Source organism: Stenella coeruleoalba (genome assembly GCF_951394435.1).
Source record: "Stenella coeruleoalba genome assembly, chromosome: 9".
In the NCBI taxonomy this organism is placed as follows: domain Eukaryota; kingdom Metazoa; phylum Chordata; class Mammalia; order Artiodactyla; family Delphinidae; genus Stenella; species Stenella coeruleoalba.
In genome coordinates, this window is record NC_137155.1 from 40,566,560 (window position 1) to 40,583,376 (window position 16,817).

The window sequence follows — 16,817 nt, forward strand, 5'->3', positions numbered from 1 at the left end:
CTATTACAATTGGCACTTCTTCAGTGTTTTGCGTTTATTTAAAAAAAAAAAACACCTAAATTTTTACTTTTTTTTTTTTAAATTGAAATAGACTTAGGGTATGGTCCCGATGAATAGACTAGAAGATTTGATATGATTTTCTTTATACAAGTAGAATAATATCCTGTAGAACAGAAGAGAAGCATTTTAGCTATTTTTGCAGGTAAGCAAACAAACAAAAAATACACAAAGCCAAAAACCAGAAACTTATTGCATTTGTGTACCTTTTCCAGCTATTTTAAAGAAAAAGACACAGAGAAATGTATTAATCTTTTAATAAAATTCTATTTAATAATTCCAATCACAAAAACATATGCAGATACTCATTTAACTGTCATTTTAAGTGCGCATAGTTTTCTCTTACCTGGTGACATTCAGAAAACTATTTTGACACACATAACAAGGATCTATCCCTTTTACAAAGTTGTATTTTTTGTTCCTATCATCTTAGGAATTTTCTGGTTTCAAGCTGGCTGATTTTTTTTTAAATAGCAAATTTAACACGTTATTTCTTTTCAGAGCATTAGGAAAAAAATATGTGTATGCAGAGACATGGACTCATCCAAACTATTGTGTTTATCAAGGATATGAAAGCATTGGTGGGAGCCAGTTGAGTCCATGCTGAGTAATTGTCAGTGGAAATGAGTTTGGCCATTTTCTTTTTGCACTGGGAAATTTAAACAATATTGTTGAGTAAATATTGATACTGTTTTTGTGCATTCATTAAAGTGCAAAAGCTTCTCATTTTAATTCCAAGGGTGTGGATTAGAAGAAGGAAAGGATTAGATGGCAATACCCTGCAGCATAAGTGTATTCATGGGTTAAATTTGCTTTAAGTAGAATCACAATTGCAAAGGAATCCCCATATTCTCATAGTTGCCCCTGAGATGATTTGACCATTTGGGGAGGAGAGGACCAATCACTGGTTGAACATGATTAGAAATAACATCAGCTAATAATTTGGTAATAAAATTATCTCATGCCATAATTTACAGATGATAAGTTGTTAATCGATTATTTGTCTTTTAGATAAATAGCTGTAATAATGACCCATCCTTATTTTAACAGCCTTAGTGAGTTTTTCTCTAGGTCTTATGTATGATTTCTTTTCATATTAAAAACCATGGAATTAGAGTTGCTTTTTCAAATGTTGCTGTCCACCAGCACCAAATTTTACAATATGTTGTTACTATTGTGTAAGCATAACTGCATTTATTTTAAGATATATTTGGAATATATACATATTATGCTGTTCTTTTTAGAGAAAAATGTAGGTACTACATGTAGCTGACCCTAAAATATTTTTAGACAAATAACACTTTTTCAGAAAATGCGTTGGATTACGTGAAAAAAATGTGTGATGAGGAAAATTGTATGTTTAGAATAATGTATTCTAAGCCCAGTGCTACCTTCACAATGGGTGGGACTACAGAGGTGGCAGTGTCTTTCTTTGTCAATAGGCCCAAAAGGAGATGTTTTAATATTGTTGCCCTGAACCAAGGTGACATGAGGGTTGTTAAAATTATAAACATAGTTAAAGAGTTAAAGTAAGGATATGAAACATATAAACAAGGTAATGGTGTGGCTACCTTTTATGTGCTTACTTACTTTACCATCATGCAGTGGCCTGGGCCCTGGCAACAGACATGCTTCCCTTTGCTAGATTTTACTTCTGCCTGTGCTAGATGTTCAATTCCATATCTAGCCTTGTTAGAAGAGCCAGGGTGAAGTGTTTCTCAGTGAGAAGTAGCGGCATACATTATTTCCTACACCATCATCCAAAAGGCCCCAAGTTTCAGATGAGAATGCAGCCAGCTGACCCTTTAATTTTAGTTGTGTTACACCCCAAGCAGAGAACCCACCTATGTGGTGCTGAACTTCTGACCTAAAGAGATGTAATAAATGGACATTGTCTTGAGCACCTTATGTTGTGGTAATTTGAAACACAACAATAGTAAATTACTACACCTGTAGAATGTTTTATTTATACTACTGACTTTTTTCCGAACACTTCTCAGCTTTTTGGGACGGATGTTCTTGTGTGTTCATTTTTTAATTATTTTCTGGTTCCCAAAACAAAAACAATAAAAAAAAAATAGGAAACATTAAAATTGTACTATATATTAATTATCAATCATATGGAATTATATTAATTTCAGAAAAAGGGAGTTTATCTCCACTTAAGCCTTTTTATTCTTATTTTGATTTTCCAACATTATTGTATAATTTTATGTAGTTTATTTTTATTAAGTTTATTTTCAGTATAAAGACATTTTTATATTATAATTTTAGGTATTTTATAATTTAAAAAATTATTACTATTGAGAATAGGATATTTTTTTCAATATCATCTCCAAAGAAAATATATGTTCTTCATTTTCAATTAATTTTCTTTGCTAATTGTATTAGCTAAACACTTTAAAATAGTGTTCAGTAGTATTAAAACTTTGTTTTATCATTGCAGTGGCATGGTCAGCATTGTACTTTATGAAGATTAATTTGTTTTGATCTATAGAATAAATTGGATGAAGAAGGGGTTTAATGGCAGTGGGGAGAACAGTTAGGATCTTATTTCAAAGTTCAGCATAGAGTGAAGTTAGGATCTTATTTCAAAGTCCAGCATAGAGTGAAGTTAGGATCTTATTTCAAAGTCCAGCATAGAGTGAAATGGAGCAAAGAAGCACTGCAGACATGAAATTGACAGAACTTGGGGAGTAATTGAAGTCCTGTTGTGGGTGGATGAATTTCAGCTGACTTTGAAGTGTTAAATCTAGATTACTGTGCCATTGATGATTTAATAAACAGATATTGGCAAGAGCTGGAAGATAGGCAATAGTTGAAGTCAGTTAATTTGGATAAGACTGTTGAGTTTATAATGCTAGAGGAACACCTAGGTAGAGGCAGTTTGACTGTTACAAGTCTTATGGTATGGTCAAGAAAGAAGTAGGCTGACAACTCAAAGTCTTAGATTAAAGTATACCCCTGACTTTGCCATGAACTAGAAGTTTTTTGTTTGTTTGTTTTTGCGGTACGCGGGCCTCTCACTGTTGTGGCCTCTCCCGTTGCAGAGCGCAGGCTCACCGGCCATGACTCACGGGCCCGGCCGCTCCATGGCATGTGGGATCTTCCGGGACTGGGGCACGAACCCGTGTCCCTTGCATCGGCAGGCGGACTCTCAACCACTGTGCCACTAGGGAAGCCCTGAGCTAGCAGTTTTATATTGGATAAAGAAGTCAACTGTTCTGAGAGGCAAGGGAGTCAGTTAAATTCTCCAAACATTTATTGGAACTCTACCATGTGGAAGATATTTTTCTCGGTATTACAGGGGATAAAACCAAAGTGATTTGAAAGGCATCAAAGAGCTGTAATTAACTTTGCTGGATAAAGATGAGTTTAGGAGATACATGGGTGGGGAAGACTAGGTCTTAGTTTGGAACATTGATCCAGTGTAGTGAAATGGAGTTGGTATGGGAATATGGTTGGGGATAGGCTAATAGGCTAAAATGGAAGATTGGTTCAAATTTATGAGAAAGTTAATGCTCAGACCAAGAGTTTGGATCTTACTTCAGGTCACTAAGGAAGGATACTTTGTCTTTGACTAGGAAATGGCCTCCATCTTCACTGCATTAGCTCCAAGTATCATCTTTTCTCATATGGATGGCATCAGTGTCATCCCATCTACACCTCCAGTGTATTCACTCTTTATTCTAACTAGTGAAATGAGGAATTTTACCTTCGTATTGTGAAAAATCCAATATATGTTGTTTTATCTCAAGAAAATTTAAGTAGATTTCCATTGCTTATAGGATAAAAGCTAAACTCTGAGTATCGCCTAAAAGATCATTCATGACCTCCCCTTTCTTCCTTCCCAGACTCTTGCTTCCACTTTCTACTTTGTATTTCAGTCATTCCAAACCTATTTACTATGCTCATTCACATATACCTGATCTTGTACATGTTATACCTTTTGCCTAGAATACTTTCCCTTCCATTATGTTGCTTACTCAGGGCGTGTCTATAAAGAATTGAAACCAGTTTAATAGTCCTCTTCTTTATGAGAACTGTCTCTGGCCTCCTGTCGTGCTCATCATGGCATTACTCATCTGTGCTACTATTGTTTCGTATGCACCCTTCACTCATTGGAGTTGAAATACTGTTATTTGTTCAAATCTCTTTTCCCCGTTAGGTGGATATTCTTGAGAACAGGACTTCTATTATATTTTAACATTTTCATTATTTGGTTTGAGATTTTTCATCTTGGCATTTACTTATGAGCAGGTATGGGCTCTACAGGTCCTCTTTTAAATCACTAAGTAAGTGTCACTGTAGAGAGATCCGTGTTAATTGTCTGAATTACTGTCATTTTAGGTTCTAAACACTTTTCTAAATTAAAAAAAAAAAACACATTCACTTGCATAGTATAGAGGAGAAAGAGCTTATCTAAAACAAACAGAAAATCAATGTTGAGATCAATTCGCTCTTTTGGAGGCTATAGGATATTTTTATAGCTTTTAGCTGAAAAGCACTTTAATGTTTATAGAAAATTTTAGAAAAATATATATTGAATCATTTCTACAGTCAAATGCTCACTTGTAGGTTTTCATCACCATTTGTTTCCATCTCAATTTAGGACCACCTTCTACTAGCACATTTATAGAACTGGGACATCTGCTCCTCTTGGACACTCAGGCCCATGTAAGAGCCAGCTGCAGCATACATTATTTATTTGAACAGCTGGTTGATTTGTAAGTTTGTAAAAAATTCTCCCTCTAAAAGCATCAATGTATGATTTTTTTATTTTGTATTTTCCTTTTTTGCTTATTGATTTTCTATATACACAAGTTTGTATGAACAGGACCTGGGTAATTAAAATAATAACAGTAAGAAATCTCTGAAACAGTGGCATCCACCCCTTAAATAAAGGAAAAGGATACATTGGATAAAGGAAAGGGATGGCATTATTTTATGTTCTGGAAGGCACTTATTAATGTATCCAACTTAAATATTAAAAAAACTGTATTTTTATTTATACAAGTACTTATGAGTGGGTCAAACAGTAAAATTGATACATATAGACTATGCATGGCCTAGTGGCAAGCAAAATTTTAACAGGTAAGCTTTAAAGAAGATTTATCTTCTAATTGGTTCCTACAAATTTTATCAAAAACTGAATTACTTTTAAATCCTAAAATTTCAAGAATTAGAGAACAAAATATTTAAAAAACGGAATATATTTTTCTTCCTAAAGTGATGATATTGTTTGTCTTTGTTACTGTTATAAAGGTACGAGGCAGATACTGTTAAAGAGATATGGGAACATATGTATATGTATAACTGATTCTCTTTGTTATAAAGCAGAAACTAACACACCATTGTAAAGCAATTATACCCCAATAAAGATGTTAAGGAAAAAAAAAAGGTTTCCAAGCATTTTAGTTTAAAAAAAACAACAAAAAACCCAAACTGATATTAAAGTGGATTGTGTACATATTTATCCTGTGTATTTTTTCAGGATGTTCACTGAAATACAGAGGATGAAAAAAGACTTAAATACCACACGAAGAGTGCTTGAGAAGTCTTTCAGTATAGTGTGCTATATAGATGCCTGCGTATTTGTGACACGTTCACTTACATTTTTAATTAGCTGAGCTTAGATTCTGAAACAATCACTTTGGTGGCTGATTTGTGTGGATCACAACACCACATTATGGGTTATTTCATTACAGTGAGTACCGTATTATGTGAGTGCTGATGTTTTTTAAACCGTGGATTTTTTATTATATGCAAAAATGAGCAATTTTATTTATCAATATCAGTATTGTTTGTGTGGTGACATATAATATTGTATAGTCAAATTATGGATTACTCTATTTTGTAATTATCTCATTACATAGTTACAGTACCTGATTATTGTAGAACATTTGGAAAATAGAGAATTCTTAAACAACATATAAAGAGTCACTTTTTGCGTTGTGGTGTATGTGTCCTTAGTAAGGTATCATGTAGTATATACTCTTAAGAAAATGTTCATTTAACATATATTAAACATTTCCCATGCCACTGATAACCTTCTGTGATATTATTATTTTTAAAGCATTCATACTATTCATTCGTAAAGATGATCCACAGTTTATTTAACCAGTCCCTATATTTGAACATCCGTATATGTTGAACACACCATCTCTTCTGTTGTGTTCTTTATGTTAGAAGGGGGTCAGCAGAATAGAGACTGTAATGAAGAATATTGGTGATAGACATTTGCTATTATAAGTAAGTCAGGAGGAACATTTAAAAAAATGAATCTTTCTCATCCCATGATAAAATCCTAATTAAACATTGCTGTAAAGAACAAAGGGAACATCCATTTCAAGTGATATTGATACTTATTACTGTTGATGTACTCACCAGCAATTTTGCACCTGTTAATCCTCTTAGCAATAGCTACAAATTATTGTACACTTTTATAATTCATTTAGTAAACAAATATATGTTGTGTATAAAAAGTTTTAAAGTATCTCAAGAGTAGAAGTTCACCTAAACATGATATAAAAATCAGAACTCTCCCAATTTCACTACTTGGGTATACGAACAAAGTTTTAAACAACTGATGGCCGCACAAGAAGTATAAGATGGCATTTTGTCCCAACATCACTGTATATCTTGGAGGTTTTTTTGTATTTTACCCAGTCTTTGCTTTTTATTTATTGAATATACTTTCCCATCCATTCCAGTTTTTTCCTTAACTAACTTTGAAGGTACACACTTTATTTTTGTTCTTTTAGAGGTTACTATTGAAACGTGTTACTAATCCAGGTTTATATTCAGTCAGCATCTTTCCTGTTTCCCAAAGAATCCAAGTACTACAGAGTGTGGTAACACTGGTCACTCTTCTGACACAAATGCTCTTGCTCAGTACTATCATTGTCCTATAAAACAAAAAGTGATTTAGATTTACTTAGGTATTTACCACTTTTCTCAGCTTAATATTTTTATTGTGTCTCCAACATTTCTTTTCCTCATTCCTGAAATGTCCGTGTCAAATATTACGTGTATTCTGGATCTTCCAGATACTATTCTTGATGCCTTTATTCTGCAAGTATTGCAGTGTTTTCATTTGCATTTTTCGATAGCTTTATCATCATGTATGAGGGAAGAACTGTGCAGACACCGTGTTTCTCAGAAAGTGTGGTTAATTGACACTGTCTTCCAATTTCAAGCCTACTTTTGTGCAGGTCAAATCTTCTCAGCTACACAGTGGGGATCAGCTTAATTTACACAGCTCTCAGTCACATTCTAGCTTTAAATAAGATTCTCCTTGGTCTATACCTTCTCAACTAAAATCATATTTCTTATCCTTTGCTCCTCCAGCCTCAATCTGTATTTTTTGGGAGTAAGTTAGGTAATGGAATACGTGCAAAAAAAATTTCTAGAGTTTAATTCTACCAAAATTCATTTTATATGGCCCAACCTCTTTCAGGTAGTAAATGGCATTCTTCAGTGTTTTGTTTTTCAAATCATAAAACCTGATTCAGAGTGTAACAGTATGAAGCATCTTTGTATATTTTCCAATATGCATCTTTGTATAGTTTCCAATATGAAATTTTTAAAATATTTAATTGAATATCTTCATGATGTTATGATGGTGTGTAGCAGTGGGGGTCACTTACCTTACCATGTTCTTTGCAAGTCTCCAAACTAGATTTTGTGAATAACCTCTGAGGCATCATAGTAGTACAGCTTCCAAGATAAACTGCATTTTGATTTTTATCTCTCTGCTTTGTCTCTGCCTCTCTTCTAACCTTGTAGACATTTGCATGTGAAATTCTTCACGGTTCTGCTGGGTTTTCTTCTCTCAACATCTTCTCTCTCATTTATCTCAGCTTTCATATTTCTAACATCTACTTCTTTCTGCACAATTCTCAGTTCTGCAATCTAGTCATGATATCTATTTGAAATATCTTGTTGAAGATCACATCCACTTATTTGTTTTCCTGTTTCTCAACTAAATATATCTGAACTCTAATTCTATTATTTTTGGCTTATTAATTTTTCTTTCATTAAATTTCTTTTAGAAATTTGCCATTTCTAACCTTTTTGGTGATCTCATTTTCCTGCTTTTACAGGGTTGATATATCAGAATCACCTTGGTATGGAACTTTTGCTTAGGCTCCAAAGACCTGCTAATTCTGTAGGTTCAATGCTGCTTTTTTCCCTGTACTCAATTTTTTTCCCAGACGCTGTCACTGCTGTTCAATTCATCATTACGTTTCACTTATTAAGGAATAAAAGCATTCAAGCTAGCTTCTATATAACTGACTGTCCTCTTAAAGTCACCTCCAAGCACACCAAAAATACATTATCTTCCTCATATACACTTTATTTTCCAATCTCAAAGTAAAGCCCCTAATAAATACAGTTTCTTACATACTTTGCTGTTAAAACCATGACTAGATAGATGCTAATCACAGTAGAGCAAATGTAGTCATGAACTGTCCTTGACAGTCCAGATAGAAACTTTCTACCTTTTTTGAGATCTATGAGCACCTTAGAGATATTGGCATATGTCTGATATATTTTTATACATGTCTGTCTTTACCTGTAAGACTCTACAGCGGTGTGTCTCCTGTAGTAGCAGTTAGCCAAATGGGGCTGTTGAGCGGTTGAACTATGATTAGTCTGAAGTGATGTGCTGTAAGTGTAAAACGCATACCAGATATTCATGACTTACTATGAATTAAAAACATGTAAAATACCTTAATATTCTCTTATACTGAACCATAAAAGGTACAAGCATGCCGCAGCTTTTAGCATGCATACAAAAATGTCTGCAGAAATCTTTACTATGTTAATATTAAATCAATTCTGAAGTCACAGAGTTTCCAGAAAAATACCCTAATTGAAAGGAGACCTGGATCATCTGGACCGTAGAGACTTTTAATTTTTTTTCCTTTTCAAGTCTATGTACACAACAAACCAACCGAATCATCTTCCCAAGTTTGAGCTCATTTCTAGTTTTTCACACTCCTTAATGGCCTTGAGGTGGAACAGTAATAAAGAGCAGTTAACTACTTAAGTCGTGCCTTTGAGGCTTGAACTGTGCAGCTTCTTATGTAACAGCGATTAACTCAGACCCTGAGAGTTGTTAGGTAAATAAGCGTTATTTGATAATGATCCGTTCTGGTTGCTTTGTGTCGCATGAAGTCATGATTTTGGCTTATGATACAAGGACTGCTGACAATCTGACCTAGGCACACTCTCAAATTGGACTTGTGTCTTTCTGGTATAAAATGACCTTGCAGCACCTGATGGACTTTCCCCCCCTCTAAAGCCGGGAGCACAGCAGTGTCCACTTGAATGGCAAATTGTGATAAAGTAGCAGGAGCGAAATTGCATAGCATAATCACTGCAATTTTTTATTGAATTGAGCCCTTTGCTCTTTCTCTTGACAGAACAGTTTATTGAATGTGCGTGTGGAAAACAAAGAAAGGCAGTAAAGAAAAATACCTTTTTTTTTTTTGCCTGAGAATAGAATAGAAAGAAAATGTGTCTACTTCCAGAGTGTGTTTAAGTGGAAGAACATTTTCAGGTCCAAACAGACTCTTTAGAAATATCATAAAACTGTTCTGCTCAAGGGCAATTCAGTGACTGATGAGGCTTCTGTCTGGCAGCCCTGTCAGCTTGAACAATGGAAGTTTCTTGTGTCCTTTATTCCTGGAAAATAGAGAAATTCTACCAACTAATAAAAATTTTTCATTAAAAGGTAGAAAGATGATTTTAACAGATGGCTAATGTTTTATTTTGTACATTCACTAATAGAAAGTCTGTCAGCTGCAGCTTAAAGTTTTCTAATGAACATGATTTAATCAAAAATCAATTCTTCAGAATTTAAGGTAGAAATTAACAGTGGGAATTTCTGGTTTGACTCATAGCTTGAGCATTGGTGCCATTTGGCATATTTGGAGAGAGGCTTCCTGGCTTTTCTTAGCACTCTTGAACTTAATAACCTTTGAAAATAAAATACTGAAATTGTTTAATTTCACAGATTCTTCAGTTTAAAACAAACAGTGGTGTTATCACAAAACGTTTCGGTGAAATTTATTAATAGCCTAAAAGCCTCAATATTCAGATATTGGATATTATTATTTGGTTACTACCCATTCCAATAGATGATTTATTATGATATAATATTTTCACTGATGCTATAGTCTGAGCTCATTGTATTTATGAAACCTAGACTTCTGTCATATCTTTTAAATATTCGTGAAAAAAATACAATATTGAAGTAAATATCAAGGGTCTTGGGACTTTTGTTAAATTTTTTTCCTCTTATTATGATTTTTGTTAAGAAAATTAAAAACATGTTTTGGAATTAAATATATTCTCCTTTAATAATAAATACTTTGATCATGATATTGTTTTTCTAAAAGTTACTTAGCATGAATATCATTTTATAAAGTGTTTTGTTTTGGAATTCTTCCAAGGCAAGGGGGAGAAACCATATTATACTTTAGGCTTGGAAAAGCGTTAGTAAATATATTTTAGAGGAAAAAAATCCTTATTTGGTAGAATAGCTGGAAAAGGTGGCAGATATTTATTTTTATCTGTTCCCTGGGAATTCCCTACTGTCCATTTGAACTTCCGTTATTACTGATAAATCTTAAATGCAAACTAGTAAGGTCTTAACTCAAAGAGAGTTGGACTTACAGCAATAAGAGTGGCTAAGAAACTAATGTTTAGCCACTCTTGAATACCCATTAGCTGTTTTCCACATTTCTCTTTTATTGGTTTTCCAATATCTGTATTTGCTAACTGAATGAGTTTATTATTGAGCATTGATGTAAAATTAAGAATTTAAATGGGAAGGGCATTAAAATAGAAGAAGATAAAAATTTCTTTTCTCCCCCTCCCCCACCAAAGCCTTTGGCTTTATATATTTATATGGCTTTTACAATTTTATTTTTCAGTCTTCAGGACTAATCTTATTTGGGGCTAGGAATGCTAGGATGAATTACAGCCTTTTAGATGATCTCTTTTAGTACTCTGTGTCTTTAGTTCAGTTAGGTAACATATGTATTGGATTGGCCAAAAGGTTCGTTCTGTTTTTTCCGTAAGATGGCTCTAGTAGCACTTAGTTGTCTTTAACTTCATTTGAAACAGTTTTGTTAGATTGTATGTGACAGCTGTCATATCAGCGTGAATTTAAAAAAAAGACCTATCAAAATTGGTGAATTTTTGTGTAGCCATTTTAATATTGAAGATGGAAGAAAAAAAGCAAACTTTTTGGCATATTATGCTTTATTATTTCAAGAAAGGTAAAAACACAACCGAAATGCAAAAAACGATTTGTGCAGTGTATGGAGAAGGTGCTCTGACTGATCGAATGTGTCAAAAGTGGTTTGTGAAGTTTTGTGCTGGAGATTTCTCGCTGGATGATACTCCACGGTCAGGTAGACCAGTCGAAGTTGATAGCGATCAAATCAAGACATTGAGAACAATCAATGTTATACCGCATGGGAGATAGCAGACGTACTCAAAATATCCAGATCAAGTGCTGAAAATCATTTGCCCCAGCTTGGTTATGTGAATCGCTTTGATGTTTGAGTTCCACATAAGTTAAGCAAAAAAAACCTTGACCGTATTTCCACATGCGACTCTCTACTTAAACATAACAAAAATGTTCCATTTTTATAACATTGTGATGGGTGATGAAAAGTGGATACTGTAAAATAACGTGTAATGGAAGAGATCATGGGGCAAGCGAAATGAACCACCACCAACGAAACTAAAGGCCAGTCTTCATCCAAAGAAGGTGATGTTATATATGGTGAGATTGGAAGGGAGTCCTCTATTATGAGCTCCTCCCGGAAAATCAGACGATTAATTCCAACAAGTACTGCTCCCAGTTAGACCCACTGAAGCAGCACTCAGCGAAAAGCATCCAGAATTAGTCAACAGAAAACGCATAATCTTCCATCAGGATAACGCAAGACCGCATGTTTCTTTGATGACCAGGCAAAAAGTATTACAGCTTGGCTGGGAGGTTCTGATTCATCTGCCGTATTCACCAGACATTGCACCTTTGGATTTCCATTTATTTAGGTCTTTACAAAATTCTCTTAATGGAAGAAATTTCAGTTCCCTGGAAGACTGTTTAAAGCACCTGGAACAGTTCTTTGCTCAAAAAGATAAAAAGTTTTGGGAAGATGGAATTATGAAGTTGCCTGAAAAATGGCAGAAGGTAGTGGAACAGAAGCATAAATACGTTGTACAGTAAAGTTCTTGGTGAAAATGAAAAATTTGTCTTTTATTTTTACTTAAAAACAAACAGCACTTTTTGGCCAACCCAATAGAAAAGAATGGTATAGTAAAAGGTAATGTTATAATCATTCAACTAATGATGTTACTTACAAAGTATAAAGAAAATTTAAGATACTAATGTATATTTTATCTGATTTACTGATGGATATATTATATCAGCTTTATTAGAAATTATATTTTGTTTTCTAGACCCAGATTTTATTAAGATACACAAATAAAATGGAAAGCACTTTCATGTGAAGTGTACAAGCAACCTAAATCTTTAAATGGCCTATTAAACAAAAAAGTGAAATTAATTTTATCATTTTAATTAGTATTTCTCTATGTAGCAATCATCTTGTACCTGATTTTATGCCATCTGTTTGGTGTTTTAAAACTCCTTACTGGTTTACAATTTCTAATTTGAAGAATAAGTATTACGAGATAATTTTCTAATAATTCCTTATCTCTTGCAAATCAATGTGAAAGAACAGAAAACTGTGACTTATTGCCTCTCCTGTGCCTTTTACATCAAAGGTGCCAGTTCCTGATGGCCCAGATTGTGTAGGATTCTTCTGGTGCATTGTTTCTCAGATTCTGTCCTTAGGCTAGCTTCCTTACATCATTGAAGCATGTTTCCTTTCCTGGTAACTCAGTTCCATTGTCAGCCTGGAAGGCTGCAAATGCCCCTGCTGCTATTGTTTTGGCACCGATGGGCTTCTGCTGTTTTGGCATAAATGCTGCATTTACATACTGAGAATAGTTTTCTTGGCGTTTGGGAGAACTGTTATCATGAACATGATGAATTCATGAACCAGAGTGTGTTTTTGCACTATTTTAAATTTACTTAGTGTCTCTGTTATGGTGCATCAAATAAGCACTCATGATTTATTTTCAGTTTTATTTAAAGCACAGTGTACTTTCAGGTATGCATCCTAACAGGTTTTGTTTTCCTATGATGTTATGTTTTATCTAGTTTTTATTTGTCCCCTAAAAAAACTAGTTTTGTTTATGTTTAGGTTTCTTTTTTAGTGGTCCCCTCCTTCCCCTCTTCTGCTCTCACTATTCTGTAACAGGATGCCCCAATCCTCCCACTTGAGTGGTGTCACTGTAGGTCAAGTAGGGAGCCAGGACTTTTCATCTCCAGAAGCCAGTAACTAAGACCCCCATTATGTCAGTGGAGACCACTTAAAGAGCTTGGACTTCCATTCTCACCAGGGTGTAATGAGGTGTCCCTCTATACCTCACTGGGACAGTTGTCAGAGGAGCAACAATGGAGAGGGAAATAGAATTGTGCAATTAGAGGAAAACCTAAATTGTGCAATTAGAGGAAAACCTAAATAGAATTGTGCAATTAGAGGAAAACCTAAACTAGTTCTCACATCCGCAGATGGATGTGAGAACTAGTAGGTATAAAATAAACAGGCCCGAAATATCTGCATCATCTCCAGTGTCCTCCTCCTACACATTTATTTAGTAATTAAATAAGGAAGATAGTAGCTATAGAGCGCAGAGTCCTGGCAAGCACCACTTTAACCAGGTTGTCGAGGTCAACATCCCAGTAATACATACTGGCCTCATATACTTGCTATTATAATGCACTGAGAAGGACATAGTGTCTCTGTATGATTTCTCCCAGGAATGCAAAATCTTAGCCTAATCATGAGAAAACATCAGACACTCTAAATTGGAGGACATTCTAAAAAAGTAACTGATCAGTAATCTTCAAAAGTGTCATGAGAGACAGGGGAGGGCTGAAGAAATCACAGGAGGAGACTAATGAAACCTGCCAACGAAATGTGTGGAATCCTGAAACATAAACATAATGTTAGAGGAAAAATTAATAAAGTCTCAATATGTTCAAAATATTAGTTAAAATAGTATATCAAGGTTAATTTCTTAGTTTCGATAAATATCCTATGGTTAAAATGTTAACATAAGGAGAAGCTGAGTGAAAGGATCTTCTTGGGGTGTAAACTACTGTTTTTAAAACTTTTAAATGTGGGTCTAAAATTGTCACAAAATAAGTTTAAAAATTTGGACATTTTTATCTTAAGCTGCTGAAGCAGAACATATTGTGATCAATAAATTATTTTCTTTAATCATGTCCCAATTCACTGTTTAGTCCCTCTTTTTCCACTGTATTTCTAATCTGCTTATCTGATATTTCCTAGAAGTAGCTTTGCTTCACACTGTTACTGTTATCAGTGTAGACTGGACTCCTGAAGTTTGCAGAGAAATATCTGAGTAATGTTATTCCCAAGGACCATATAATTTTTTTTAATGTTTAATAAATATAAAAAGTAGGTCATGTAATTTTAAGGCTATTCAGAAGCATTTAGTTTCTAGGAAAATTGCAGTGGTACAAAACAGTACCCACCTGAAAGGTGGTTATTTTGAGTGTCCATTTGAACTTCTTCAGTTTTTGCTTCAAAGAAATACTTACCTCTTATGTTTGGGTGACTCTAAGTGAGGGAATGTTGGATGGATAGTTAGGAGAAAATTTAAATTAAACAACCATTAAGGGCTGGATTACATTATGTTAACATAAAAAGTGAGAAGATAGCATTTTCCATGTTCTATAGAAGTTGTGTTTGTAACATCTGATAGATTTATTTATTTATTTTTATTTCAGGCAGGTCCAGAAAATTATCAGAGCTTTTCTTGCAGACTCAGCTACAGCTCAGTGAGAAGATGGTGGTGGCACAACTAATGGTAAGTGATGACCCTGCAGTAACGTTTGGTGGTTTACCTAATGCTTTCATGTACATCTCATTTAATTCTCATAACAGTTTGAGTAGCTTAAAGGTATGAAAAACCAAGACCACTATTATATTGGAGTGAAGCGGGTAGGGAAGATACTGTTTGCTAGAAGAAGCATCTTCTGACTGCTAAGTAGTATAAAATGAGTAAAGTGAGTCATGTGCAAGGAGCTCAGGTGATTTTACTTTGAACTGTTTCTTTGTAATAAAGACAAAAGAGTTTAATTCGGATGGAACCTAACTTTTTACGGCTTATACATATTTGTTGACTTACTTCCTTTTTCCTCAGCGTTGTGTCTGTCATTTTGCATTTTTGTCTGAGCTTTCCACTAGGTTGTGGAGAACAACCAGTTCAATAATATAAGCCTCAAAAAAACGTGCGTTGGTTTTGACTTTATCAAGTTAGCTTAAGAAGTTTATTTCATTATATTGCTGCCCAGCTGAGGTAAAAAGTTACAAGGAATTTTTGAGTCCTTTAAATTTTAGCCATTCTAACGGTTATGTAATGGAATCTCATTTGGGGTTTAATTTGCATTTCTCTGTTGACCAGTGATATTGAGCTAACTTTCATGTGCTTATTTGTCATTTTTGTCTATTGTGGAAGGTCTGGTCAAATAGTTTGTCTATTTTGATTTGGGTTTACTTTTTACTATTGAATTCTCAGTTCATTATTTTGTCTACCTGTTCTTTGGCAGGAAGTATATGAAGAATATTTTCTGTTATGTGTGATATGCCTTATTTTCTAAATAGTCTTTCAAAGAGAAGAGTTTTAAATTTTGATATCCAGTTTTTCACCTTATGTGTTTTTAGTGTGTACTTCTTATAACCTATCTTAGAAATCTTTGCCTACTCCAGGGTGGCGAATACATCTGTTTTCCTTGGGAATTTGTATAATTTTAACTTTTACATTTAGTTCTATAATTCATGCTGAGTTAACTTTTAGATATGATAAAACTAAGGTTCAATGTTTATATTTTCCCTTATGGGATAACCAGTTCTAGCACCACTTGTTGAAAAGGCTGTCATTTCTCCCACTGAATTGCTTTGGTACCTCTTTTGACAGTCAAATGGCCATGCATACGTGGGTTCATTTCTGGACTCTCTATTTGGTGTCACTGAACTTATTAGCCTTTTGTCAGTCCCAGGCAGTGAAGATTACTGTAGATTTATATAAATTTTTGCAATCAAGTAGTGTTAAGACCGCTGTCTTTTTTTTTTTTATTTAAGATTTGGTTTATCTCTTGTAGATACTTAGTATTTGCTTATGTATTTTAGAATAAGCCTGACAATTTCTAAAAATAGAAGCCTGCTGCATTTTTGGATAGGATTGTCTTGAAGCTACAAATCCATTTCGGGAGAACTTACAATTTAACAATATCAAGCCTTTCTATTAGTAAACACGGTGTGTGTGTGTGTGTGTGTGTGTGTGTGTGTGTGTGTAATATATATTTTATATATATATATGAAGTATGTATATAGTGTATATATATAAAGTATAACTTCATAATATATATAGGATCCAGTGTGTATAATCTCTATTTAGAACTTATTTAAGTTCTTAAAACATGTATCAATATATGAGAAAATATGTGAGTAAATTTTAAGAGAAATTCAATATAAAGCAAATTGGTAAACTGTGTCCCCGTGTCCTTGGCTTTTCATAATTGAAAAAAGTCACATTAAGGTCCCTCACGCCAGTGAGAAAATGTTTCAAAAAAT

General features: G+C 34.1%; 1 long non-coding RNA gene across 1 annotated transcript in view; it reads left to right on the plus strand.

Moving 5' to 3' along the window:
- The window catches only part of LOC307191609, a 164,067-nt gene extending 147,451 nt beyond the window's left edge, over nucleotides 1-16,616 (plus strand). The window contains exon 3 of the long non-coding RNA XR_013829806.1: nucleotides 14,972-16,616. This is a non-coding gene — a long non-coding RNA (uncharacterized lncRNA). The remainder of the gene's footprint in view (nucleotides 1-14,971) is intronic.
- The last annotated feature ends 201 nt before the right edge of the window (nucleotides 16,617-16,817 follow it).